Source organism: Mesocricetus auratus, unplaced genomic scaffold (genome assembly GCF_017639785.1).
Source record: "Mesocricetus auratus isolate SY011 unplaced genomic scaffold, BCM_Maur_2.0 Super-Scaffold_100676, whole genome shotgun sequence".
NCBI lineage: Eukaryota > Metazoa > Chordata > Mammalia > Rodentia > Cricetidae > Mesocricetus > Mesocricetus auratus.
In genome coordinates, this window is record NW_024429266.1 from 6721896 (window position 1) to 6748751 (window position 26856).

General features: G+C 43.1%; 1 protein-coding gene and 1 pseudogene across 5 annotated transcripts in view; both read right to left on the reverse strand.

Annotated features, from left to right (window-relative positions):
* Window positions 1–26856, reverse strand: part of Esrrg (estrogen related receptor gamma) — a 604577-nt gene that overhangs the window by 253557 nt on the left and 324164 nt on the right. The window contains exon 3 of one of the 5 annotated variants that reach the window (XM_040737770.1): window positions 19617–19699. The exons of the other annotated variants lie outside the window; for them this stretch is intronic. The gene's annotated coding sequence lies outside the window, so the exon portion shown is untranslated. The remainder of the gene's footprint in view (window positions 1–19616; window positions 19700–26856) is intronic. 5 annotated transcript variants of the gene reach the window in all.
* LOC106022156 lies at window positions 10392–11158 on the reverse strand (annotated as a pseudogene).

Consider the following 26856-nt stretch of genomic DNA (forward strand, 5'->3'; position numbering starts at 1 on the left):
ATTTTTAGCTAGACTGAAATAAGGAAAATGTGAGGGAGACTTGTTTGAAATTTTACCCACACGAGATCAGCGCTGGTTCACATGGGGTTGTCTCCAACCAAAATATTAAAGCTCAATAAAAATGCAACGGCAAAAGCATGAATTAGTAAATATAGAATTGCAACCTCCTCCCTCTCAGCTATTAGCAAATACCTGCGGGTTAGGGAGATACAGTCCTGTGTAATCCTTATCTGGATTTGTAATTAAGACTTCAGAGCCACAGATATCTCTGCAGTGTGGTGCGGCGTCTCCTCTGCTCTCTTAATTTTAAATGACTGGGCCCAAATCAAATCAGGCTTCAAATGCATTAAAAAGTACACGTCTAAGGTCTAATTGAACTAATAGGCAGCACTCCTTAATACAGCAAATGCTTACTACCCGCTGTAGACTGCCAGAACTTGGAGGGTAGGAGACACGCACAGATGCGCAGCATTCTAAAAATACATGAATACAGGAAGACAGAGGAAAGAAAGAGAAAGCCTTGGGTAACTGGTTAGGAACTCGTGATCCCCTGAGCCTTGCTGGAAATGTAACACAAGCAGACTTATAATGGTCTGTTGCTACATACCTCGTCTCTTGGTCTAAATGGGCTCTGTGCTAGACTCCATCCATTCCCGCTAATTGTCACCTCTAATAGAATGCTGTGAGGGCCTCAAAATGAAGCACTTATGAGTGTTCTTTTTCAATCTCTTGTGGGCTTCTCTCAGTTTATCACAAATGAACAATCATGTTGGAAGGGGCTCCGTCTGTTTAATGTCATTAGCGATTGTTTCATAAAACAAACAGCCGCCGCACCATTCGGCAGCAGTTAATCTTACATCTAAATGTGGTGGCACTCAGGGTGCGCCTTAGCCTGGCTTGTTCTCACTGTTGCAGGCCTCTTAATCTATTGCGAGTCAAGGCGCTTATCTCTGCTCTGTTCAGAGCAGGGATTTCTTTCTCCAAATACTAAACCAAACGCAGTTAACATTGTGTGTCCAGCATTGCTTTTATTTTTAACCCCCGGGCAAGCTTTTTTCTTTCTTTGAAAGTGATTCAAAGCCTACAGTATACTCACTTATTGGCTGTACTATTTTGCAAATATTTCCTCAATAGTGACCAAGTCAAGTTCTTTTACAGGTTGGCGCCTGCAAGGCTGCCTAATCAGTGAGTTTGGGAATCCCGTCTGATAATCGGCTAGACGGTGAACAGAAACACATTTACAGAGCAGCCGATGATGGGTGCCTGGAAAGTCAAAGACTTCAGGGGAGAAATACCCATAGCAGAGTTGACTTATCCACTACGTGTTATGCTCAGCTGTTACTGTTGCAATGCCTATATCATGACTTAGTATTTATTTTGTCATGCATTGTCCTAATCCTTTATATTATATTAATTTTCCCCACTGAATCAGTCAAACAACCTTATCACTATTTTCAGATGAAGTAACCGAAACTTAGAGAGGTGAAATAATGTTCTAGCAGTGACATTGCCAGCCCACGGCAGACCTGTCATTTCAAACAAGGTCTAATGACCTTTGAACACGTATGTTCTTAGCCAGAGTCCCTTTTAGAAAGTGCTATCCCACCAAGTCCAAAAGTCGCACCTATAACAATCACATGTCCCGGAATGTCCAGGAAATTCTAGCTTATAAATTCTTGTACCTCTATCAGATAATACACACCAGGTTTCCAGAAAGAAACACAACTGGGGTACTAGGCTGGAGTCCTGAGGAAAAAATCTATATCTTGCTGCTCAAACCGAGGTCATGAGGGTCACTTCTTTACTTAGAACCAGTGAACTTCTGAATTTCACCACCAGAGAGTAACGGGGAAACGGGTGCTAAGGCCAGCTTCTGTAGTAGTTCCCATGGGGGAAGCTTTTGAGTACACGCTATGGCACTACACCATATCAAACCTCCTCAACTCCTTTCCCTGCCAGCTGTCCTTCTACTGACTTTGTGTGTGATATTTCTAACCCCATAACACCAAACAGAGGATACTGCAAGGCAGAACCCCAAGCACCAAGCTCATTACACTGCATGGAGTAGCCACTCACTCAGTTGATCAACCAGAAAATATTGAGTAGTAGTTACACTCCCGTGATGAGGTAGCTATCAACTAAACTAATATTTGTCTCCCAATGTAGCTATTGTACTAATGGGACAACTCTTAATCACTGCGATAATTGGTTAGAAAGAATCTGAAGGGCATACCTCATTCATTTTCCTCTCCTCTCTCCAGGGGCAATGTTCAGTTATTCAGCAAGGATAGCCACCTTTACCTTTGAGCATTTTCTAGTTCTCTAGGTAAAGGATGTCACTCTTCCCCACGTCTATTTTCTAATCAACCTACCTTCGGCTCCCAAATAAACTTTGACTTCTCCAGGGCTATCACCCCATTCACTGTAACTTAAATGATGTGGCACTCTGGTGGTTTTCACAGACTCCAGGACTTCCAGTTTATAGACTATGTACAAGTGTTCCTTCAAATTGTAAGTACCATGAGACTTGGGGGACTCTTCCATAGCTGCCTGCCAAGCAGGAAAAGCAATGTCTTGTAGGGAGGTGGGGTCCTACCTGGAATGATGGTTGGATGGATGATGGATGGATGCCTAGATTATCTCATATTAATAACCAATCAAAACATGAAAACAAGTTTTTTGAAATAGGATGGACACACATACCAATACATGTAGAGATTCTTGTGTGACATTAACTGAGTTTCACTGCCTGCAATTTTTGTTCTCCTATCACTAGGACTGAGGAAATAAGGACAATTTTGGTGGTTCTACAGAAGGTAAAGGTGTACTTCATTCAATAGAAGGATCAGAAGACAAGACATATATGAGTACACTTCACAAGTTTGAACAGGGAAATTGGTATTTTGTTAAGATACAGATTCAATTCAATTTAACAAACTGTCTTTGGCCCCTACCAGTAGGACAGGGATTCTGCTAGGGATTTCGAGGTGGTCAGAAATTATTAATTAACATATTATACTTTTAAGAGTGTACAAGTCAGGAGACAGAGAGCAAGGCATAATTACCAAACACACAGCAATTCTTTTGATGGGTTTCTGGGATCTATTGAGTCTCCTTCCATGATACAGCTCAAAGAGTAGCCTCAAGACCACGAATTCTGTTCCCCAAGTCCACCACAAGCCCTTGCTGGGAAGGAACATTAGGGTTAAAAGGAGAAAGAACAGGTCTGGGAAGAATGTGTCCCGAGATTGGCTTCCCTTACACTTGCTCCCTAACACACACCCGCTGAACTAACATACAAGTATTCCTTACTCCTGAAAGTGAAGAGAAGTACATCCCACTCCCTAAACCTGGCTGCTTTTCCCTCAACAGTTAGCATTTTCCATGTACAAGCTTGAGGTCTTCAAAGCTCGTTTCTGGATTTGTATGATTAAAACCCTGTTTACTCACTGGGTCCTCACAGTCAGAGGAAACTATAAAAGTCAATGACAGAAGCCAGGAAACAACATAACAGAAAACTCTTAGAAACATTCTTAGTTCCTGACATGGAGTTATATTTTTACAGAACTATCTACATAGTATCTTAAAGCAAAGCAACAAGTAAGCAAATAGGGGAGGGAATTTTGTTTTCATTTCTTCTGCCAGTACTTACTATGTAAAACAACAACAAAATACTTAAAAAACAATGTAATAAAAAATATCGTGTCAAAGTAGCAATGGTGATCTATATGAGCAGTCCCTCAAAGCTGGTGTTTTGGTACAGGCTTAATCATCACCACACTGTGAACCATCTCAATACTTGTCAGGTACAGGAAACCATGATTAAACCCTATGATACACCATGCTCCCTTTCAGCTGTTACATAGTCAGCTATGGATTACAGTTTACTGCTTGGAGATGCCCTTTCAGTGAATTGCACAGGTTCATGCCTTGAAGCACCCACTACACCCCAGGTTTATCTGGAGCATCTCAGCTGGCTGACTCTACAGGACCACAGTGACAGGGTCCTCTGTTGACAAAGGAACAGCCATAGCAGCCCCCGACCGAACACAAAGCTGCAGGCACAGCGTTCTGTTAATTCTCCTAGTAACACTCTAGATGGTTGTTAGACTACTAAGTGATTAATGGTGTCCCCCTTCCCTCCACAAATATTCTGGGAAAGGAATCTTTGTGGGGAGGTGGGCTGTGTAGACTGCTGGTCTCTGCAGTTATTAAGAACTAGTTGCAGGCCGGGCGGTGGTGACGCACACCTTTAATCCCAGCACTCGGGAGGCAGAGGCAGGGGGATCTCTGTGAGTTCGAGGCCGGGCTGGACTGATAGCCTCCAAAACAATACAGAGAAACCCTGTCTCGTAAAAACCAAAAACAAACAAACAAAAAAAGAACTAGTTGCCAGTTGAGTAGAGATTGAGTTTATGGGCAGAATGCTTACCCAGTATGCCCAAGGCCCTGAGTTTGATCTGCGGTGATGCTATAGGAAGGAAAGGGGGAGGGAGAGAAGAATAAAGGAAAGGGGGACGGGAAGTGATAAAGGGAAGGGAGGGAGGGACTGATGCTCTGTAGTAACACCTTTTCCCATAGTTCTTAGATTTACAGTCTAACTCACTAGCCCCTAAGTGTTCTCTACAATGCAGAAGCAGAATGGCATATGCAGACTATGACTATCTCCAGGGACCTGAATGGTCATTTTGGACAACATTTATGCAGACAGGCTGTGTCCCATGGATGGCTTTCCATGATCAGTTCTCATCACTTAGAGATGAAAGGGGCTACTGAAAAGTGGGCTAGCTAAAGGCAGAAAGGACACAGATGTACCGGGAGCCATTTATATTAGCAAATAGGTCTTGTGAGAAAATTAGTTTAGCTCATTTTTCTCATTTTGGTTTCTTTTCTAAATGCATCCAATGATCTAGCATGCAATATTTTAAAATGTGTACAGGGAATTAATATTTTCAGTTCTCACTGGGAGTACCATGATTTCAATAAATCGCTAAGAAAAACAGAACCTTGAGTCGGATGTGGTGGCTTTTACCTGTGTCACTGTAGCACTCAGGAGACTGAAGGAGTTGAATTGAGGACAAACTCAGTTACATAGTGAGTTCCAGGCCAGACTGAGCTACAGAAAGAGGCCTTATTTCAAACTCTCTCTCTCTCTCTCTCTCTCTCTCTCTCTCTCTCTCTCTCTCTCTCTCTCTCTCTCTCTCTCACACACACACACACACACACACACACAAGTGCCTTTACTAAGTGAAAGGTTACTTGCTTTCTATTCCAATGGTAATGATAATTTTAAATGTATTCTGTTTTAACAAGTCCGGTTTATTTGAAATTTCTAACCAAGCAGTGGGATGCAGGTGAGGGTAAGAGAGAGGGAAGTTAGAGCAGGGAGAGATAATGAAAGAAAAAACCTTAAACAAAGTCATCAAGGAACGCTAGTGAGAGGGGCATGAAAATGACAGGGAACATGGTACGCAGAGCTTTCCTGTACGGTGGGCGTGAACTCTGTCTGAGGGATAGAGCCAGTACAAAGCCGGGTGGGCAGTGGGATCAGTCTCAAATATATCTACTTTGTTTGCACTTCCTCTCTCCAATCTCCTCCTGAGCCTCCTTACTGGGAAGAACCTTCTAGAAGCCAGAATTCCCAGGTTTCCTGCTGCTGTGGCCCACAGAACTCGCCACACTAAGCACAGAGCCACTAAGAAAGGCAGGGACTCACTGGGAGGTGGAGCAGATGGGAGATGTCCGTCATGGAAAAGAAAAGGTGACAGACCTGGAGGAAGACATCACAAAGAAAATGGCTGTAAGGTTGAGAGCGACCAGGACATAGTCCACAGGAGCAGTGATGATGGCAACAGCTGCATTTCTTTGGCCTTTATATCGTGTCTCATTGTTCTAAGGACCAAGGACTTAAGTCAATCACTCTTTATAGCAGGGGCCGGAGCTGGAGCTTGGATGGTACTTAACAGGTCCTGGGTTTGATCCCCAGCGTTGCATGAACTATATGGGGCACAGTGCACCCTCAGTCTCAGCACCCGGAGGTGGAGGCAGCAGGATCCCAAGTTCAAAGTCGGCTTGTCACAGTGCATTTGAGGTCAGCCTGAGCTACGTGAGACCCTGCGTCACAAAGCAAACCAAATCTTTAAAAAAAAGTCCTCACAGGAACCTCATGAGGCAGGACCCACCATCATGTCAGGCTTTCCGAGGAGGCATTTGAGACATTTGAGACATTTGAAGCATTTGAGGGCCCACTCACCTGCCCCAAGCTATGACATATAAGCAGCAAGGTGCTACATGGTGCTTTCTGGAAAGCTGCATGGTCCTGCTCTCTCAGAAGGTACTCAGGGAGGTAAAGGCAGTCTCAAGCTGAGTGGGGAACACGAGCCCAAAGCAGACGAAAGTGCCCAGCATGTGGGGAAACGCGAGCCACGGTGTCACAACCAGACAACTAGAAGGTAGAGAAAGGATCGGGCCCAGCGTCATGCCTTGGAGCCCTCTCGTCCCGAAGCAGTGGGATGCACCACTTCCCCACAAAGCTTTGAGCATGCTGTCCTCACAGTGTGGCTTCTGTGCTGGCCCCTGAACTGTGGCTGAACTCTGGCTACCAGGCTGGGAGAAGACAGCTCTATTGTCACCCGCGGGTGGAGTATCAGAGATCCCTACTTTTTCACCTTTCATTTCTTGCCACTGATATAACTTTTTATGTTGCCAGCAACAGGAGTACAAACTGGAAATCCCCCTGGGCAGCAGAGGTAAAAATAGAAAGCCACAGTAAAGCGGAGGCAACCCCGTCACACATCTTGCAAAGCATGCCTGTTGGCTTTTGATCTCTTCGTTCAGCAAACCTGTGCTCACCAAGGATCAGGCATAGGTGTACCCATGGAGAAAAAAAAAAAGACAATGCCTAGGATTAGGTTAATACCATGTCTGTCTGTCTGTCTGCCTGTATATCCACCTGCTTTTCATTCTCTTGATATGTCCTCAACTTACCATACGGATAAAGCCAGTGACTCCCTACAAGCCAGAGATTCAGGAGATCATGCTTATAACACAGGGAGTTGTATGTGTTCATGACATTATGTGAGAAGGGAATTGAGGTGGAACCCTTGCCTGTCTCTTAAATCTTCTTCTCAAAACTGAACCAGGGTCCTCTGCCTCAGCAGCAAGAGCTCTTCACCACTGAGTCAGGTCTCCTGCCCCTTCTTGAGTATTCCTACAAAGGTCACTTCTTTCTTTTTCTTTCTGACTCTCCAAGTCAAGAGCTTGGGACTGCTAAGACTTAGAAACCAACAATCATATGAAGAAAGTTGTTTGTTCATCTTGTGGTGCCTCCCCAATGCCACACGAGCTTCTCAGGGACAGTAGCACTGTCTGGAGCTCCAACCTCTTAATACTTTGACAACTTGTAAAAACGTATTGAGACTCTAGTACGTCATTGAACAGCAAGAGGAAGGTCTTAATGTCTATGAGGAATGACACAGAGGCCCCGCTCACCAGTAGCATTTATATAATATATAAAGACAGAGTCTCTTCTGTCTATCACTGGCCTCAATTTCTCTGTTCTCTCGGATCAGACATGGCTCAGACCAAATGCCTTTGGCTATAGATTCAGTGTTCTCTAGTCATGATTAGGTTAGTGTAGATGTTCTGTATTTGATTATGATTATTGCATAATCACTTTTCTGATCTAAACCAACTTCTCTTCCCTTTTACATAACCCTCAGTGAAGCTCCTATCATTCAGGACCATTGAACTTCAGAACAATGGTCCTCAGTGATTCCCTCATCCTAGGATGCTAGGGCACCTACGAGACTCAGAGAAAGGAAAGGCACGAGTCCAAGGTCATATCAAGGAGAGAGCCTTACTGGAGAGGCTGTGTTTGATTCTTCTTATAATGCTGACTCAGAAAACCATATCCCTTAACAAGTTTTCCCCTTCTTCCCTAGTCCCACATGTTTTAGAAGTCACAATACCTTCTAAAAAGAGAAAGAAAAGAGAACATTCACAAAGGAACAAGGACTGGTCAAAACTACAAAGACATCTTCTCTAAAACCAAACACAGGGGTGTGGGTGGGTGTTCTTAACTATACAGATAATGTTAAATAATAACGACAACATGCAGAACTCAGCTCCTGCTAACATTTTCATATATGCCCTTGCTAGAAGCGAGAACTTTTCTTGCCTGCTGTCTGAAATGCCACCCAGATAGGTGGCCCACAATCTAATCATCTGCAGTGTTTGTCATATGGCAACAAGGAGTTTAAAGTTATTTGACTAACAAGATAGTGGGTTTTTGTCAGCTATAGCTCCATGATGTCTGTGATTTCCAATATATCTCATGATGGAAAAACAGACGGAATCTTTAAGCCTTTGATTGCCACCAGCACAGCCTGCTTACACAGATACTTAACTTGTGTAATACACGGCCCATAGCTGGGGTAGAGAGCGGACATATGCCTGTGACTAGGTGACAGTGTGAATGACTCAAGACAGTCCTCTGTGGTTTCCTTCTTTGGACAGGCTTTCCCATTAGAAAGGTATCATAACCCCACTTTCCAGGTACAAATTCTCTGAGAAATACTTTGTGACCACAACCAAGTCATGAGTATGGAGTACATAACCTACCAGCATATGTAGGAATAGTTTGTTCAAAAGAACAAATGACATCCTTACTGCCTCTATCATATCTGTGAAACACACTGTATCAATAAATTTAGTACAGAGGAAGTCTAGTCTCAGAAAGTTAGCGACTTACATAGGATTACAAAACCCACCAAAGGCCCCAATTTCTAGCTCTAAAAGAAAATACTGGCATGTGTTAGGGTTTGAACCTAAAATGTTTCCCTGTGACATGTGGAAGGGATGACAGACATTTTAAAGAGCACAAACTATATGAAGATATGAGGTGGGTTGTAAATGATTTATCTTAGATTTATCCCCTAGAGAGATGATGGGTAGATAGCATCATGGGATCATTAAGAAGGAGGGCAGAGAGATAACAGTAAGCAGGAGCCAGTGAGGATGAGTCTGCTTTTAGGAAGCAGAGAGGAGAGGTACCAACATGGCTGAGAAATGGGTTAGGGATGGACAAAGGGAGCAAAGGGAAGGCATGGCAGGTAAAAAGGGTGCTTAGGACATAAGCCAGAGAAGGTGTTGGCGCAGGGAAGGCTGCAGAATGAGGGAAACGAGGTCATCAGCAGACAGGGAAACCCCGACTTCTGCTGGTGGGCTAACAGCTAAGTGAACACCAGCTACTGATACAACATAGAAAGATTCGGCTCAAGAGCATAACTGAGTACAGATAGGGTTCCATTTTTATCAGTCCATGGGAGAATTGCCTGCATACGGACAGGAAGCAGCCTGAAAGTTAATGTTATCACTCTAACCAATCTGCTTTCATTAGCATTGACTCATGCTTCATTCTACAAATATTTACATCTTCTTACTAGTAAACATTGTAAGCATGTGCCACGGCTTTTTAACCCTGGGTAAGGGGTCAGTATTTACTTTTGTTTCTTATGTGATTTTAAATGATTATGGAAGGTCTGCATTTTTCTTTCATTGATCACATTCTGTACATGCATCTATTTCTCAGATATTTAAACTTTTAAAAAGCTAACGCAAAAGGAGTAAACAGAGTTATTTAAGATAATGACAAAGGCTAGGCAGAAAGAGGCCAGCACTGAATTGTATGAACTAGCTAATCTCTAAAACCCAAATCGTGAACAGCAAATACTTAGTTTGGGATATTATATAACTCAAAATATCTGTCTATCCTTAAAAAGCCAAGAATATATTTATATATTTACTGTCGTGTCCCTGCTACAATTACTTATTCATCTCTTTATCTGCTGACCTATCCACTCACTCATGGATCCATCCACCCACTCAGCCTTGAATCCATTCATCTAACCTTCCTTTCCTAACCTCCCTTTCTCTCCCCCTCAGTTCCTTCTCTCTCTTATTCCCCTCATTCTGGCCTCATTCCCAGGGTTATCGGGTACATCTACTTATTCCGTGCTAGGTTCCGGGATAGGTAAAGAATCAGCCTTGATTTGTCAGTTCTACTTTGCTACAAACATTTTTTATGAATACACATTTTTGTCAAATGAACCTAAATGCCATCGATTCAATTAGTATAATTTTTAAAGTCTAAATAAATAAGAAAATACTTGTTTTTCTCTATTCACTTTACTAGTCTAATAAAAATGCACAATAATTTTTAGCATAAATATACATATGCTTATAGCCACATGTAAAGAAATTCAATTGGAAAATTAAAATCAGGCGCACCGCTAATTTAGTGCCTTATTATCTTTGTCATAGCATGTGCACACAGTTACCTAATAAGTAAAATATGTAGAACAAGGCGAAGAGCCCTGCCCTCAGGGGATTTATAATATATTCTAATGTATTCTAATGGTGTGTGAAATATATATCTAAAGTCAGAATTTGTCAAAATTTTGTAACTGGGAGATGCTGATAACTATGTTGGAATAGGCATTTAAAATATTCCTGCCACAAGAAAATAATATACGTCTTTATTTCACGATGCTCATGTCTTGTGTTGAAAAGCTTCCTCCTGCTATACAAGGAACACAGTTAATGGGCCTAGAAACATACAGAAAATATTTTCAAGAAATACCACAAGATACGCCAGGCACGACAGCAGGCAGCATACGCCTGAAATTCTAGTCCTTGGGAGGAGGAGTATCAGCAGTTCAGGGCCAACCTTGGCTACACAGTGAATGTTAGATCAGTCTGACTACACACGAATAAAAGGTGCAACAATGGTGAAGTATCAAGAGTCAGATGGTTTAAATAGATACTTTGTTTTGTTTTGTTTGTTCGAAAGGTTCTATACTTTTTATTACTGGACAAACCATTCCCCCAACTTAAATGTGATCAAGACTCCAGGTTGAAAATGTTGAACTCCATCTGGTAGGATAGATGGGCGTGACCATGAGTCAGTACAAACTGTCAGTCTTGCCATTGTGTGAATCCTTGCAGGCCCAGCCTGGTTCTCCTCCGGGGTCTTCTCTTGGAGTTGGACCTGACTTTGTTACCATTTTTCTATCCGAATCCACTGAGGAATCAGACGATTTTGCTTTTGTTTCTTGGCCTTGAATCCTTTGATTCCGAAAGTCTTGTGAGAAGACATGGTGAGAAGCCTACTCAGGCTTACGATGCACGATGGTGGAGGGAGGGTGAGGAGGAGCAAGAGATACGTTTATACACCGGGACATTCTCCTTAAATGCGAGAAAGTTAGTGTTGATGTCTAAGCTCGTGCTTTGAAAGCTGATTGGTTTAAGAACGTAAATTCCGGGCCTTGAGAGGTGTGGTTACCTATGCAGTGCCCTGGACAGAAGGTCCGAGTTCCAGGCTTAGCTCACAGGACAAGATGACCAGGAACTTTCTCACAGCCTCAGAAGCCAACACTTTATCCAGAAACAACTGCACTGTCACCAACCGATGATACACTGTGATGGTGGCAGTTCAGAAATGTCACTGCTTGTCGAAGCCAGGCAAGTTGAAGAAATTCAGAAGAGTGGGACTTATGCAGAGCTGAAGATTGGCAGCCCCACAGCAGTGCTCTTCAAGTCTCATGCAGCCATGGGTTGGGTGAAAGGGTCAGAGGGACTGCAATTCATGTGCAGCCCACTTGGAGCCAGTCAGCACAACCAGAACTGCAGGACTGCAAAGGCAGTTTCCAGATCTTAAGTACGGGGCTGGGGAGTGGAGCTCCCCAAAGAACTTCTTATCATCCATCCTTAAGGAATCCAGCAATTTGAGTGGAAGCCATGCATAGCTACTCCCACAAGATTCAAAAGCACTACAGCCTGGGGAAAAGCAAAAATCTTCTGGATAGATGGAGCTTGACCTGTGTCCATTGTTTAGAGCAGAAGGCAACATAAGCCATATCCTAACATTAAGGCACCATTGCTGAAGGACCAGATTTCTCTCCCTGACATAATTGTTGAGCTGTTAAAGCTTATTTTTTTGCAATTCTCAACATTGTAGAACAAAATACTTTGCTTGAAAGGTCCATGTTATCAGCCAGTGGCCTCAGAGAAAATTTTATGAAGGAGGGAGGCACAGTGAGTTGGTTTTCACTCACCAACGTATTTTCAATTTGGAACTGGATTTCCAAATAGCTGAGTGACCTGGTCTGGTGTCACATTACCCACAGAATAGTTAAGAAATGTGTTGGGACAGCAGCAGCACACCAAGGACACTCTTCCTTCCTTCCTTCCTTCCTTCCTTCCTTCCTTTCTTTCTTTCTTCTCTTGTTATCTTTTTTAAATAAGCTGATATTTGATGTTCTGAGAAAAGAACTAAGAAGTAACCCTTGGTAGAAAAACTAGAACTTTATTGTTTTCATTAGTTATCTTTTAGTTGGCTATTATGTGTATTTCCTGATATCTCTGGGTTATCGTGGCCAGTCTTTTTTGTTTGTTTGTTTAGTTTTTTGAGACAGGGTTTCTCTGTGTAGCCCTGGCTGTCCTGGAACTCACTCAGGCTGGCCTCAAATTCAGAGGTCCACTTGCCTCTGCCTCCCATGTGCTAGGATTAAAGACATGTGCCACATCCTTTTAATACTCAGTAAGGTTACTAAGGGATTTAACTTGGCCCAAAGATGACCACTTAGACATCTAAATTTTAGATATAAGAGTCCAACTGACAATTAGAGTAAAACACTCAATATAGACTGGGCCTGGGGGTGCATACCTTTAATCCCAGCACTTGGAAGGCAGAGGTAAGTGAATTTCTATGAGTTCAATACTAGCCTGGTCTACAAAGGAAGTTTCAGTCCTGGAAAGGCTACACAGAGAGACTGCCTGCCTCAGAAAACACCAAACAAACCAAAAACAACCAAAACCAAACCAACCAAGAATACTCAATAAAGGAACCCCAAATAAGAAGAGAGAAAATCCCTTAAAATACTTATATTTTTTCTGTAATACTCATAGTAAAATGACACTGTTCACTGTTTTTGTATCAAGATATAGGAATTTAACAATTGGATGGGTTTATGAACCAGATAAAAGACTCACAATGTCATTTTTGAATTTTGCACACAGATATAACTTGGTTTTGGTTTGAAAACTTCCATTAGAAAATCCAGGAACCAGTTCAACTCTGCCAAAAGCACAATTTAAAGATGAATGCATTTATCCTGTAAGAATTTCATTGCTTCAGGGTGGGAGAACCAAGATTTGAATCAAAACAATACCCTTTTGACATAGGGACCAGCATAGATGGCTTGCACATATTTTGGAAAGCTTAGTGGGAGTTTTCTGTCATAGGCAACCTCATAGGTGCTCCATGGTTCTCATTGCTTGTCCCTCTGAGAGGCAGACTGTCTGTAGAGTAACTTGCGAGAGCATTGCAGTACCTCTGAAGGTGATAATTTACCTCACATTGGGAGTCAGTAGTCAGGGCCATAGCCACACAGGGTTTCATACATGGTGTGGCTGGAAGTTGTGAATGGCAAAAGCCATGCGAAGTTCCCCTGTGGCGTCTATCATGCTGCACTCCAGTCCTCTCACCATCTCACTTTACGAATGAATGTCGGTGCCTTGGCCTCAAAGCTGTCTCTCTCCCCACTGCACACAGAGAATAGAATGTCCCCCTAAAGACACTGCCATGGCTAAAGCCATTGTTTCCAAACAAAGCCTCTGAAGTCACACACAAAAGTACGCGTGGAATATGTTAGCAACCATGGCTGCAATACAGTGTTGAAAGGACTTTCTCTGACTGTCTGAACTGGGCCTATGGGGGAACATGGAGACAATTAATGAAGGCAGGGAGAAAGCGAAGTACTTGTTATCTTAGCTTCTCATTGCTGTTGCACTTGTCACTTGTTTAAAAAAATGAAAATATAAATAATGCTGTCTTCAGTTTTCTATTGATTGGATGGCATGTACCCTGTATCTAAGAGCAGGTCTCCCCACATCACATGGGTGCATGGACCCCTCCCTTTGGTTATCCCCACAACCTGCTGTGCAGTTGAACACTATGTCTATATGGGTAACATGCTTTGCCTGTCCAGTAAACCTTCAATGTCATTGTCATCAACCCCTTCCTATGGCCTTCTCTTCCTACACTCCTCATATTTCTGAGACACGTGACTCTATTCTTAACCGCTCAAACTGATGCCATGAAGTCTCTAAACGAATAGTATGACTTGTTTTCCTTCAGATGTCCATGGGTGTAGTGTGTCTGCATGTTGCATATGAGTTCTGTGTGGGCTCACGTGTGCAGGTACACAGGCCCACGTGGACACGCATGTGGAGGTCAGAGGCTGATGTCAGGTGTCTCTCTTGGTTGCTCTCTTGCCGAACCCAGAGTTCACCCATTTGGTTAAGTCTGGCTAGCCAGCTTGCCCCAGGGAAGCCCCGTGTCTGTCTTAAAAGCTGCAAAACAGGATGGCCACCAGGCCCTTTTATGTGAGTTCTGGGATTCCAGACTCTGGTCACATGCTTGAGGGACACACACTTTATCCACCCTGCCATCTCCCTGGCTTGGAAAGGGCAAATTTTTAGTAAGTATATTTTATGAGTTTATCACCCATTTCTTCCCTCACCACTGAGGCTGCTGGTTGCTCCTCACTCACACCAAGGCAGAAGACTCCATCTTGCCACTTTGGTTCTCACCTTGATTTTGTCTGACTGAGCCAGTCTGAAAATTCTTCAGCGGGGAGCTGCTGTTGCTCCTCTATGCAATTCTTTATAACACTTTGCTGTTGTTCTCATTGGATGAGGGGTGAAATATTTAATGTGTCCTTGCAAGTCACCTTTGTCCTGACCCAAGCCCACATTCAGACCCCTCTCTCATGGCTGTCCCAGTCATTAGTCATGCTTCCTAGGAACAAACACACCAGCTGCCAGAAGTAGGTTCCAACCCTTCAACTCTTTCCTTTTGAGCATGTGCTGACTACTGTCGGTAGCCCCAATATGAATGTGCCCCGACTTACCCTAGGTCTCTTTACCTCCAGGGCTGAGTTAGGTACAACCCAAGGACCTCCAAGGGTCTCCAGCAGTCCCTGTGCTGGCAACTAACCACATTTACATAACTGCCTGTTCTGGTATCTGCACTCCCTTCCTGGACTTTGAACTCTTAAAGGTTTGGATGGAGCCTCACTCACATCCATGCCATGTAGTCTAGCATGGTTCCCACTATGCTTTATTATAGAGTAAGTAAGCATTGGAAGGCAGTTTCTAAAAGTTGTGGTCTATTCGAATATCCTAAAGACTGGCAAAGAAAAGCCTTGCTGTGTTGGTCGCAAGGAATTCCCCAGCATTTGGGAGGTAAGGGAGTAGTCCAGGACCTCCAAAGACTACAAGATGCAATGAACAGAGTCAGAAGACCTCTCCTGCGGCAGCTGAAGGAGATGGTGACTGAAAGGCAGGAGCTGTCACCAAGTCTGATGGGGAGCAGGGGATCACCAACGTTCACATCAGTTGGGAAGGAAGACAAATGATGACCCAGGAAATCAGAAGATAAAAAGGGTGCTGCCAGGCTGTTTTTACTGGAGGCTTGTCTCCCCAGCCAGTCATCTCCTCACCTTTTGAAGTTTATTTATCATTACTTTGAATTTATCCTTCTTTCTTTCTGGCCAGGTACTACAGGTGTGATCAATGGGAAGGTACATAATTCACTCAGGGAGCTTCCTATGCAGGCTGTAATCAGTGGTGACGTGTTTTGTGACAGCTCTGTGTAAAGGATGCCTAACATAAATAAAGCACATTGTGTATTATGGAGTAATAGAATATCCAGCACTGCAGATCATCTCCTCCAGCAGTGGGGATCCAGGATTTAAGTCCATGAGCGATGGTAGGCTAAGGTAAAGCTAAAATTCTGCCTAGCAACTTATCTCATTACCCAGTGGCAGCTTGGCAGTTCATCATGAGGAGGTTCAACATGCAGACGGTCTCTGTGGGATCTCAGGAAGGTCCTCCACAAACACGCAAGATATCATAGGCAGGATCCAGGGCATCATTTAGTTTTCACAGTATTTATCTTGCCAAGGAGGATTTCTTTGCAATGCATTAGACAACAGTGCAAACAACTGGAAGAATCATGTAGTGGAAGCCTGGCGTTGGTGGTGCACGCCTTTAATCCCAGCACTTGGGAGGCAGAGGCAGGAGGATCTCTGTGAGTTCGAGGCCAGCCTGGTCTACAGAGCGAGTTCCAGGTCAGCCTCCAAAACAATACAGAGAAACCCTGTCTCGAAAAACCAAAAAAAAATCATGTAGTGGTATATAAAGAAACATATTCCTGGAATCAGTCTGATCCTGGAGTTTGATCCCATTTATGAATAATAATGTTCTGATGTGAGATTCAAGGACATTAATGGTGGCAAAGTCGTTAAAATGGGGTGTGTTGCCCAGCAACAACACCATACATAGACATGGCGACTCATTCATGTTCCGTTCCCTACTTCACCTGCAACATTGCATCTACTATTTTGATGACTGAGAGGACTATTTCCCTGAAAAGCAGCCACACCATTCAATTTTTGTGCTATTGCTACTGAGTGGCACACAGATATCTATCCAACTTGCTCTCCCAGGCTGATGCTGACATATGCCTATGACCAAAACAGGCATCCTAGCAGTGCCTGAAGCCAGAAACTCCAACCTTGGCTGCCTTTTCCTTTGTGGTACTTGTCTCTGCAAATTAATCATCAGAAGAGCAATCACAAGGAGATCTTTGAGAGTCATGTGGGATAGCTGTTCTCAGATCTGTGGAACTTTAAAACTTCATCAAACAGAGATTATTGAAGGCTGTCCTAACTTGGCTCCTCGGGAACAGCTTTTGATATTTGTGCGCAGGGGACTACGCCACAGTGTTCCTAGGAAATGAGTGATTAAAAAAGTAGACACAGGCAGGGAACGACATTCACATGTAGCACAGTAGATCCTGGAGAGAGCTCCAAACCACAAATGAACCCTGAAAGCTGTCTCTATTTGAGACAAAAGAGCTAGCATCTTACACCTTCCTACAGACAGGTCATAGGTGCTCTGAGAAAGGATGCTTCTGGGGAGGGGTTCACTCCTTTAGAAGAGTTCACCTCTAGAATAGTGTCCAGCCTTAACTGATACATCTACAACAGAATTCCTACACCTAAGGCCTGGAGAACATCCCTGAAGAGGGGCAGGAAGAGTGTAAAAGATTATAGGAGCCAGAAGCCTGAGACACCTGCTGTAAGATAGTGTCTCCAACAAATGATGATCCAAGGAATGTCAATAGGTTGTCCAAAGAAGAGCGAACAACAAGTGTACCAGTAGACATGTCAACGTTGGTGGAGGGAAATCTCACAAGCCCCAGCCCTAGGTGAAGAGCTACAGTTAAAGAATGACTGCTAAGAGAGAGAGAATCAGTGTTCTCCAGGAATGAGCCCCTGGTAGGTTATCTAATCCCGTGAGGTAAACCCTAGACATATACTACACATATACACACATGACTCAACAGGCAGGCGTGCTCTCTCTCTCTCTCTCTCTCTCTCTCTCTCTCTCTCTATTTATCTATCTCTGTGTGTGTGTATGTGTGTGTGTGTAAATAAAGAAAAGGAGATAATGAGGGACTGTGGGAAATGGGAGGACTTAGCAGGGATCGAGAAGTATAAATAATGTAAATATGTAGCTCATGCATGTAATTCTCAATAACAGTAAAAAATAAAAATGAAAAGCTTATATTGTCTTGTGAGAGTATTATTGACAGACTTATATTTTAATGGAAATATATATGTTAAAATTTAGCACTTCTTCCAGGCTATTCAGTCTCAAATGTTGAACAAATTATAATTATCTTAGAGATTACAAAATTGGAGGCAGTTCATACAGGTAAGATATTAGAAGGCTGGATTAGAAGGCTAGGATTCAAATTCCGCACTGGGGGAGTGACCTTGAACAACTAGCTTTTCTCCCTAATTTCGCTTCTTCAGCCTGAAGATGCCAGTGCACCACTCTGTCTGTGTGAAAGGTCAAATGAGACGGCTCATGGCAGGTCACTGACTCCCACTGCATCTCCCCAACCCAGCACCTAGGCAGCTGCTCCTGCCCTGTCTTCTACATAAGCTACCTAGGGCATCTGTTAGGAAGAGTTAAAAGAGAGAAAGAAGAGAGATGGGCATGCTCCTGAGCTCAGATCTACAGACAGAAAAGAGTGCAGCATGAGAGCCCACATAAAGAGACTGAGGCTCATATGCCCCAGCCAGTGATTAAACCTTAATACAAGTCGAAGGCTTTAATTTTATACCAATATTACTAGGACCTATCACTCACATTGTGGATTCCGAGCTTAAGAAATACAATTTCTTCAATATAGCCTCATCACAGGGCTGACATCTCCAAAATGGAAAATGCTTCTGTGTGTAAGCATTTTAAGAGGAAGTAGGCGGAAACTCCCTGAAAGAAATGGTTGGGATGGGCCCTGAAAACGCCTCCGTTGGTGAAGTTCAGGCAGCGGTAACTGGGAAGGATTTCTCACAGAATTCTAAATTTTTGGAGACAGGCTAAGAGTTAGCCACGGTTAAATTTGCTAAAAAGCTAAGATGGGTGCTAGTCATACGTCATGATTTAGTGGTCACACAAGCTGTGCATCTGTGGTCATCATCGTCTTCATTTTATCCCAGAGAGAGTTACAGGGGAGATGACCTGGGACGCCCGTGCTATTAACTCCATTGTTCTCTGCGAATCTCCATTTTCTCCATATTAGAACAAGCCACACAATGGCAATGGGACTCTGCAGAAGAGACAAGAGCATCCAGAGGAAAGAGAGAGCCTCCAGTGACAGGGGGAGTACGGAGGCAATTCCCCAGAGGCAGGAACTTTTTCATATACCTCAAGTCCTTCCTGGGAGGTCTGGAGAGTATGAATTAGGATGTTTTCAGAAATGAAGCACCCTCACTTTACCTGCTTGTGGCTAAGTGTTTAGGCTTTAAGATCACCAGTTTATTAATTTTGGTCCTATACCTTTTATCTCAGTACTAAATTTAACCAGTAATCAAATTTTAACAAACACAATTTGCAATTCCATCTAACACTGTACATCAAGCATTTATACTTTAAACCCAAGTTAATCTTAGTAACTTTCCCCAGATCTACCCACATTGTGGGCAAAGGATTCATAGACAAGAATTGCATGCTACTATTTTCATTTCTATACTGCATCCATTATTTCACCCAGAAAAATATTTATTAAGCTTCTATGGTGCACTGCTTTTCTCAGCATTAAGGAGACATCCCGGGATGGGGGAAATTGAGAATAACAATCTCTTGCCCTCTGCCCCAGTCCTTGTTGGAGAGTAAGAACAGAGAAATTTGGCAAACATACTCAGTTTTTTCCCTCGGCAAGAACATCAGTTTGTTCTTAAAAAGCCAGTAATAAATGCTTTATTTGCAAAATAGCCTTCTTATTTTTCAGTGCCCAGTAAGAGATCTTACCACATGAATAGAGGCTGAATGGAGTCCATCAACAAGTCAGTTAACATTTTTATTTGAAGGCTTCTGCACTCCTATTCCTAACTCAAATACACTGTCCTGTCTCAAAAGAGCTTAAACCTTAGTGGGCTAATTCAAGTAAGTAGAAACAAGTTGGTCAACATACATACCCCCCTGGAGCCCCAGTGCAAAAGAGACCACCTTTCCATGCACAAATATGCCCCTCTTCTCTTCTGCCTCCTTCTGTGGCAACCTAGGGAAACCAAGCATGCAAGCCAGTAAGACAAACATCACAGAGGAATGCAGCACCTGACTCTAGCTGATTTCTAGGTGACTCTTAGGAACTGCTAACGTGCAGAGTAGGAGACAGACTGTACAGGTTCACATTTGTGTCCTGCACGGTGTAGATACACACCATGGGCAAATGTTGGCAAATGCAAGGTGACATGCCTCTGAAAACTCTGAAGGTCATGGAGTCTTCCTGGAGGTCACCTGGCCTTGCTGGCACCTTGGCTGGAGGAAGAAGGGTTTTAAAAAAATCAGCCCTAATAAGCTTTTTAAAGGCTAAGTCTCTCTTTGCAAATTAATTACAATCTACTATCTTTTTAAGCTTTAAACAAAAGAAAGGTGTAGTTTCACATGTTTCTGCTATTTGCGATACTTGTGTAAGAGCAAACCGAACAGATTACAAAGGCCTTGGTTTTTAGACAAAGCAAGTGTGCTCTTACATGTAATAAAGGCTGGTGGAATTGTCCTTTAAACACGCCCGGTATCTGGGCCCAGGGACAGATCTGCACTTGTTACGGGATGACAAAGTAAGCTACTCATGGCACTGCCACTTGTGAGTAATGGCACAATTCCTGCCTTCTTGGGCTGTTAAGTATTTTCTCTCCGTCTCTGTCTCTCCCCGTATATATTAATATCTAATTTCCATGTTGGTTATCAAAATGCAGGCAAACAGTTTCTCCTATTGCACAAGGAAGATAGAGGGCATTTCAGAAACTCCAGGGGAATTCGCACCTCAATCATGCTCTAACATTGATTTGTGTGAATCAATATGCATTTTTGCAAACAATCTTTTAGCTCCTTTTTTTTTCGAAGTTAGCACTTAGCAGCAGAATTAGGTCATTTTCATTAGAACGAGCCTCTGATTAACTAGTTCTTTATTTAAAAGAATACAAGCCCAGCTTTCAAGAATGTTATAACATTTTGTCAATAGTTCAGGATGGGGCTAACGATCATGCTTAATGAAAGCCTGATGCATGTTTGAAATCTCTACGTGGCTTCTGTTATCCAACTCTGGGATGCCTGCAAAAACAGTTTCTAGTAATCATGTTCTCCCTCCATATAAGTAAAGGAAGCATGCCGAAGAAATAATAGGAAACGTTTAAGAAGCTTAACTGGCATTCCATCTAGAATGAATTTGGAGGAAATATTTTTTCCTTCTGTTTTTTCCTCTCTCTCCTCTTTAAGAAAATTCTCTTGGGGGGCCGGGAGAGAAGACATGGTGGTTAAGAAGGCTTTCTGCTCTTGTAGAGGACTGGAGTTCGGTTCCCAGCACCCACATCTGGCAGTTCACAACCACTTGTATCTCTAGCTTCAAGGGATCCCATGCCCTCTTCTGGCCTCTGCAGACACCCACAGGCATATGTGCACACACACACACACCACACACACACACACACCAGTAAAAAAATAAAAGCATTTATTTACAAAAAACCTCTTGCTTAGATGCCTCTTGTTAGTTATAAGTAATATTATGTACAGTGCTAGGCAGACAAGTACAAGAAGACAAGGGTTCACTTCAGCGTGACTTCCCTCCCTAATAAGGGTTTCCGGTCCCAATAGAATCTTGTGGGGTGTGGCTTGGGTGTGAGGGCCCTTTGGGAATTATCTGCAAGTGACTCTGGTGTGCTTCTGCTAGAGACTGATATTTTCTTGCATTGAGAGATCACATATGTCAATCAGCTCTCCATGCCTCTTAATCCCACTGCATAAGAATAGTGCCTTTGGCAGGAGGCGGAGTCTAACTGCTGGGGTCCTTGGAGGATGCCTGTGGCACTGTTTTATAAGCTTCATGGTGATGATGTCCATGAACTCAGCATTAACAAAATGTCCTCCTCAACATTAAGCTCCCTCAGACATCATCCAGTCACCACTGACCTTTTAATCAAAATGAAAAGCTCGGACTATCTTTACCTCACAGAGAATCATAGTGCCTGTCCCTGCCTTTCTACTTTCATTACCGCTTAGAAACACATCTCCTCCTGCAGTCGAGTCACTCTTGGGCTCACGGTTTCGCACACTCAGACAATGAATGGCTCCTGTCTCTGCTGGTCACACATTCCTAGCAGAAGTCTGGACCTCAGGATCCTTTACTAGGGCCTCATCAACACAGCAATTGCGAGTTATCAAACTGCCTTGGAGGGGACCTCCCAACACAATGCTCATACTAGGCACTTGGTTGGTTTTCTGGTTTATAGTCGGTTTCAAACATTCCCCACCATTGAACAGTTAAGTGTCTCACATTTGTCTCAACATATCAGGGTTGAGGAAAAAAAGGTAGTTGTGGTTCTAAATACCATCCTAACTTGTAGTCTGTCGTAACTCCCATGAGTGAGTCCATTGTGACTTGGGGGTACTGGGCTTGTTCTACACACTGCCTCTTGCCTTTGCTTCTTCACCTCTTCCTTAAAAGAGGTTTTCCTGGGCTAATTGTAATCTTATTCTATTAAACAAGATTATTAAATGCTGTACCAGTAGAGTCAGAGGTGTGTATAACCCCAGAGTAGAGCGTGGGTTAAGCATGCAGAGACTTGGGGTTCCAGCCTTAGCACCAAAAATAAACAATAAAATCTGTATTTGTTCACTCTCTCTATGGGTATAAAGTTTCCATCGGTTCATTGCACTCCCTGAGAGCCCCGCCCCCATCACGTACGCCTTATGTCTCTTTCCTGTGTTTAGGCTTCCGTCATAACTTCACAGCTTCCATATACTTTCCCTTATCTCTTAAATAATCATGAATCTTTCCATGATCCCAGAGTTAATGTTGGTCAAAATCTTTCTCTTTTTATCTAGCAGTAACTCTGGTTTGGGATTAAAGTAAGTTCCTTGCCAAGACCTTCATTCTTTTCCACAGTAACCGCACCCTGGGCTCACAAGTTATCATGAAAATATTATGGGTTAGAGGTGAAGATAAATTGGCATCGGTTTTTGCCTAAGTCACACAAATCCAGGGCAGGGTGGTACACACTTGTAATCCTAGCACTGGGGAGGCAGAAGCAGGAGTTTAGGTCCATCCTGGAGTATACACTGAGTTTAAGGCCAGCCTGGGCTACACGAGACCCTGAAAAATATTGATATAATTTATTTCATTAGATGCAGGAGCAAACATCCACTCTTCTTAAATAATTATACACAGAGTAGTAGATTCAAATTTTGTAATTCAAAAGAGAGTTCAGAAGGCAGTGCCGTTAATGCCAGTGATTAGGCAAGGCAGACACATATGGATGGGTTTGTCTCAGCTCCGTAAAGTGAAAAATTAGAACACAGGTAATCGGGCCAGTAGCTCAGTGAATGCATGTCACTTAAAAAGACGACTTCTTGGCCCCAGCTTCCTCCTTCCCCTTTCCATCATCACTCCAGCTCCCCAACAAAAAGCTTACCAGTTGGTGAATTTCTGTGTTATTAGTTCATGGAAATGCTAGTATTATTTAACATTAAAAATAAAAATCACACTCAAGCGAGTGCTGAATTATTCATGTGCTCTGATTTTACATAATTTGGCCATCCCTCTCTTTATTGTTATTTCAGTTTCCATCGCTAAACAATTCTTTACTAGGTCTACTTCGGATTCCTGTGAACAAGGAGATAACACTTACAGAATGTTCCTCTGACACGATGTTCTGAGCTGATGTCCAAACATTTGCAGCAAAAGCCTAAACAACTCAAAAACAGCTGGGGAGATCCACAGAGCCAGGAATGGGGAAAAAATCAAGCATTAACAAGACCATTTTAATTTTTTTTAAATCAAATTTCTTCAGAATTTGAAAATCTGTGGTGTCACAAAGGCTACCGAAATTAACCATCAGAAGAACAGCCTTCAGGGCTTGTATTGTCACTTGGTATTTCCATCAGAAGTGCACACCAACCTAAGACATGATTTAAAATGCAATTAAGGTCCTTCGTGTGGCTCGAGCATTAAAAGTTACCAGTGAGCACTCTCAGCTTCTCTACTGAGAGCATGGCAGGGTAGAGGGACAGGATGGCAGCTAGCTCTTTCAGCAGAGTGACAAACCACAACTGAAGTGCTACTGTGATCAGAATTCCAGACGTCGTAGCATTAGGGACAGTAGTTGACCCTGGCCTGGAACTTGTGCAGGACAGAACTTGACAAGAATTCTGTCCATTGTGTGTGTGTGTGTGTGTGTGTGTGTGTGTGTGTGTGTGTGAGTGAGTGTGTGTGTGTGTGTGTGTGTGTGAAGCCTCAGCATCTGTATCAGAGAAAGCATGAGAGACAATATTACAATAGATACAACCACGTCAACTGCCGGGAACCGCCTTCTTGAACAGAAGAAGGGTGTTCTTCAAAAAAAAAAATCACTTTTATTGTTTGACTGTTTATTGTTTTGCTCATTTCTGACATATAATTTTTTAAAGCTAATCATTAATGTAAGAGGCTAGAAGTGGCAGCTAAGCCTTCGTGGTGGCATTCTTCAAATGTTTAGTGTTAAGTGTGAGAAGGAGAGAGAGAGAGAGAGAGAGAGAGAGAGAGAGAGAGAGAGAGAGAGAGAGAGAGAGAGAGAGAGAGAAAACACAGATGGGAAATACTATAATGAACCAACATGTTCTATTTAAAAACTGTTTGTCAGCTGTAGTTAAGTTGACACTGTGAGCATAGCAACATATCATAACATTTTGCAGGTTTTCCTGCATGCTTGAAGCAGGCAGAGCACATGTCCTCCCAGATCACGGTGGTGGGAGTTTAGGAATGGATGGGGTGGAAGAGAGCATGTGAGACCCACTGCCTCCTCAAAGGTCAGCGGCCACAGAAGTAGGCCAGGTCTTTGAATATTCCTGCAGGCACCGAGCAATGTTCAGGGTTTTTTTTTTAAAGGGCCGTGTGTAGCCCAGCAGCAGTTCTGAGAAATCCTCCCTTGCCTGAGTACGTAATTTTGGATTTCACTTAGAGATTGGTGCCGCACAAGGACCGAGTTCTCCACCGGCTTCCCTCTGAGGCTCATATATGTAGAAATGAGCTAAAATAAATGAAGTTGGCAGAAGCAATCTGACCTCAGAGGCTAATATCAGAGAGAAAAAAGGTGAGGATTTATAAGGATAAGTCATTTGATACCATGAATGGGAAGTGACCTTCTCTGTGTTTAGCTCTGGATTAGCAAACGAGGGGCTAACAATAAATGATGAGGGACTGTGTAGGTGGCTTAGAAGGTAAACATTATTTGTTGCCATGCCGCACAACCTGAGTCCACTCTCCAGGGCCTCCATGGCAGGAGAGAACTGACTGCCACATGTTGTCTTCTGGCATCCATGTGCACACTGTGGCGCATGGGCACACACTCACACACATCTCCCAAGTACACATAAACAAATGCAGCAAGTTTTAAAGAGAAAACGTTAAAAAATATTCTGTTTGACACATTCAGAAAGCAACAGAAATATGTACACTACAAGCGTGGGTCAAGCTCTGTGGAATCTAAACACTAAATTTAGCTAACTGTAAGAGGAGCTGGCTAAACCATAAATAAGTAACACATCTGTCTCTCTGATGCCCGTGCATAAGTGCATCTTATCAATAATCTCAGTTTGAGTCTGTTTTCCTAGACTTGCTGGATAATATTAAACTGCATTATCTAGGCAGAAATACCATTAAACAACAGATGCATCCCCTAAGACCCATCCGTCCGAGGCCTGGTGACCAGCCTTTAACTACAGGGAAGATGCTGGAACCTCTAGGAGGTGGGACTTAGCAGAAGGAAGTGATGTCACTGCAGGGTGGGGGGGTGGAGCTGTTAGGACCTGGTCCCTTCCTTCCCTTCCCCTATTTCCCAGTCTCCATGAGAAGGTGAAGAGGCCTCCTTGGGAAAGGGTTTCTCCCACATTTCCTTGAGATTGAGTCTGCAGGCCAAAACCTTCCTCCTGTGAGTCCCACTGGCTACTAAGCTGGGAGACACCATGCAGCTGGGATTCAGAACCTGTTTACTCCTTTTTCTGACTCACACAGAAAGATCTCCACCCTAATTTAACTCTTATCGCTCATCTCCCTCCCTTGGCCAGAATGACCTAGGCCAGATGCAACCTCAGAGGCTACAGGCTGAAAACTGAAAAACTTAGTTTTGTCTGGAGCAGCCTGAGGAGCCCAGAAACCAAGGCCTGGAGCTTTCTTTTTTTTCTTTTTTCTTTTTTTTTTCTTTTTCTTTCTTTTTTTTTTTTTTGTTGTCCATGGCATGAGAGATAAATAAGCATGATTGATTGTGTTCTTTTCTGTTGTTTTTGTTTTGTTTTGAAGATTAGCTCTTCCTATGTAGCCCAGGCTAGCCTGAACCTCAGGGTGTAGCCCAGGCTGACCTTCAGTATCCCAAGTGCTGAGGTCACAGATAAGTGCTACCACATCCTGCTAATACTTATATTCTTTCTTGCACACCATTTTTAGGGAATGCTCATTGCTGGTGTTTTATTCCTAGTTCCTTCAGGTCCTCCCAGCAGTTGATAGCATGATGTCATCACCAAGTCACTCAGCTCACTTGCCCACCTTTCATCAGCTAAATAGTCATCACCATTTTTTATTATTTTGACCTAATTAGAATATGGGCATAAATCAGTCTATAAAATACAGGTTATAAACTTTCTTAGAAACATAAAGAACAAAAATCCTTCCCGTTGGAAGGATCAGAGCAGACCAGTGAAAATAATTTTAAATGAATTTTAGTAGTACTTGGGGAGGATTTTAACTTGCAGAGATTATGGAGAAAAGGCATGGTGCCAAATAAAAAATGTATACAATTCCTATTGGTCACTCATTCCAAGGATTTTGTTGGAGTGACAGAATATAGCATCTCACACGACTCTGTGCCTTGTCTACTGAAGCTGCCTGCTGAATGAACTCATAAATGTGAGTACCCGAGAAGTTTCTGGAATCCAATGTCTGTACTTCCCAAGGGTACAAATGGTAGTCTGGAGTGCTGGTGGCTTTCCTGCAATGAGCTCCTTCTCATTCCCTTGTTGCAGAGTTCCCTCCAATACTGTACAAAGGTTGGTCTCTATCAACAAAAGAACACTTCAGAGGTATTCTTACATCACATCTGGGATAAGATCATAAAAATGTTGCTGTTCGTACACTGGCACACACCTCCCTTCTCTCTGTCTCTGTCTCCACCCCCCCTCTCTCTCATC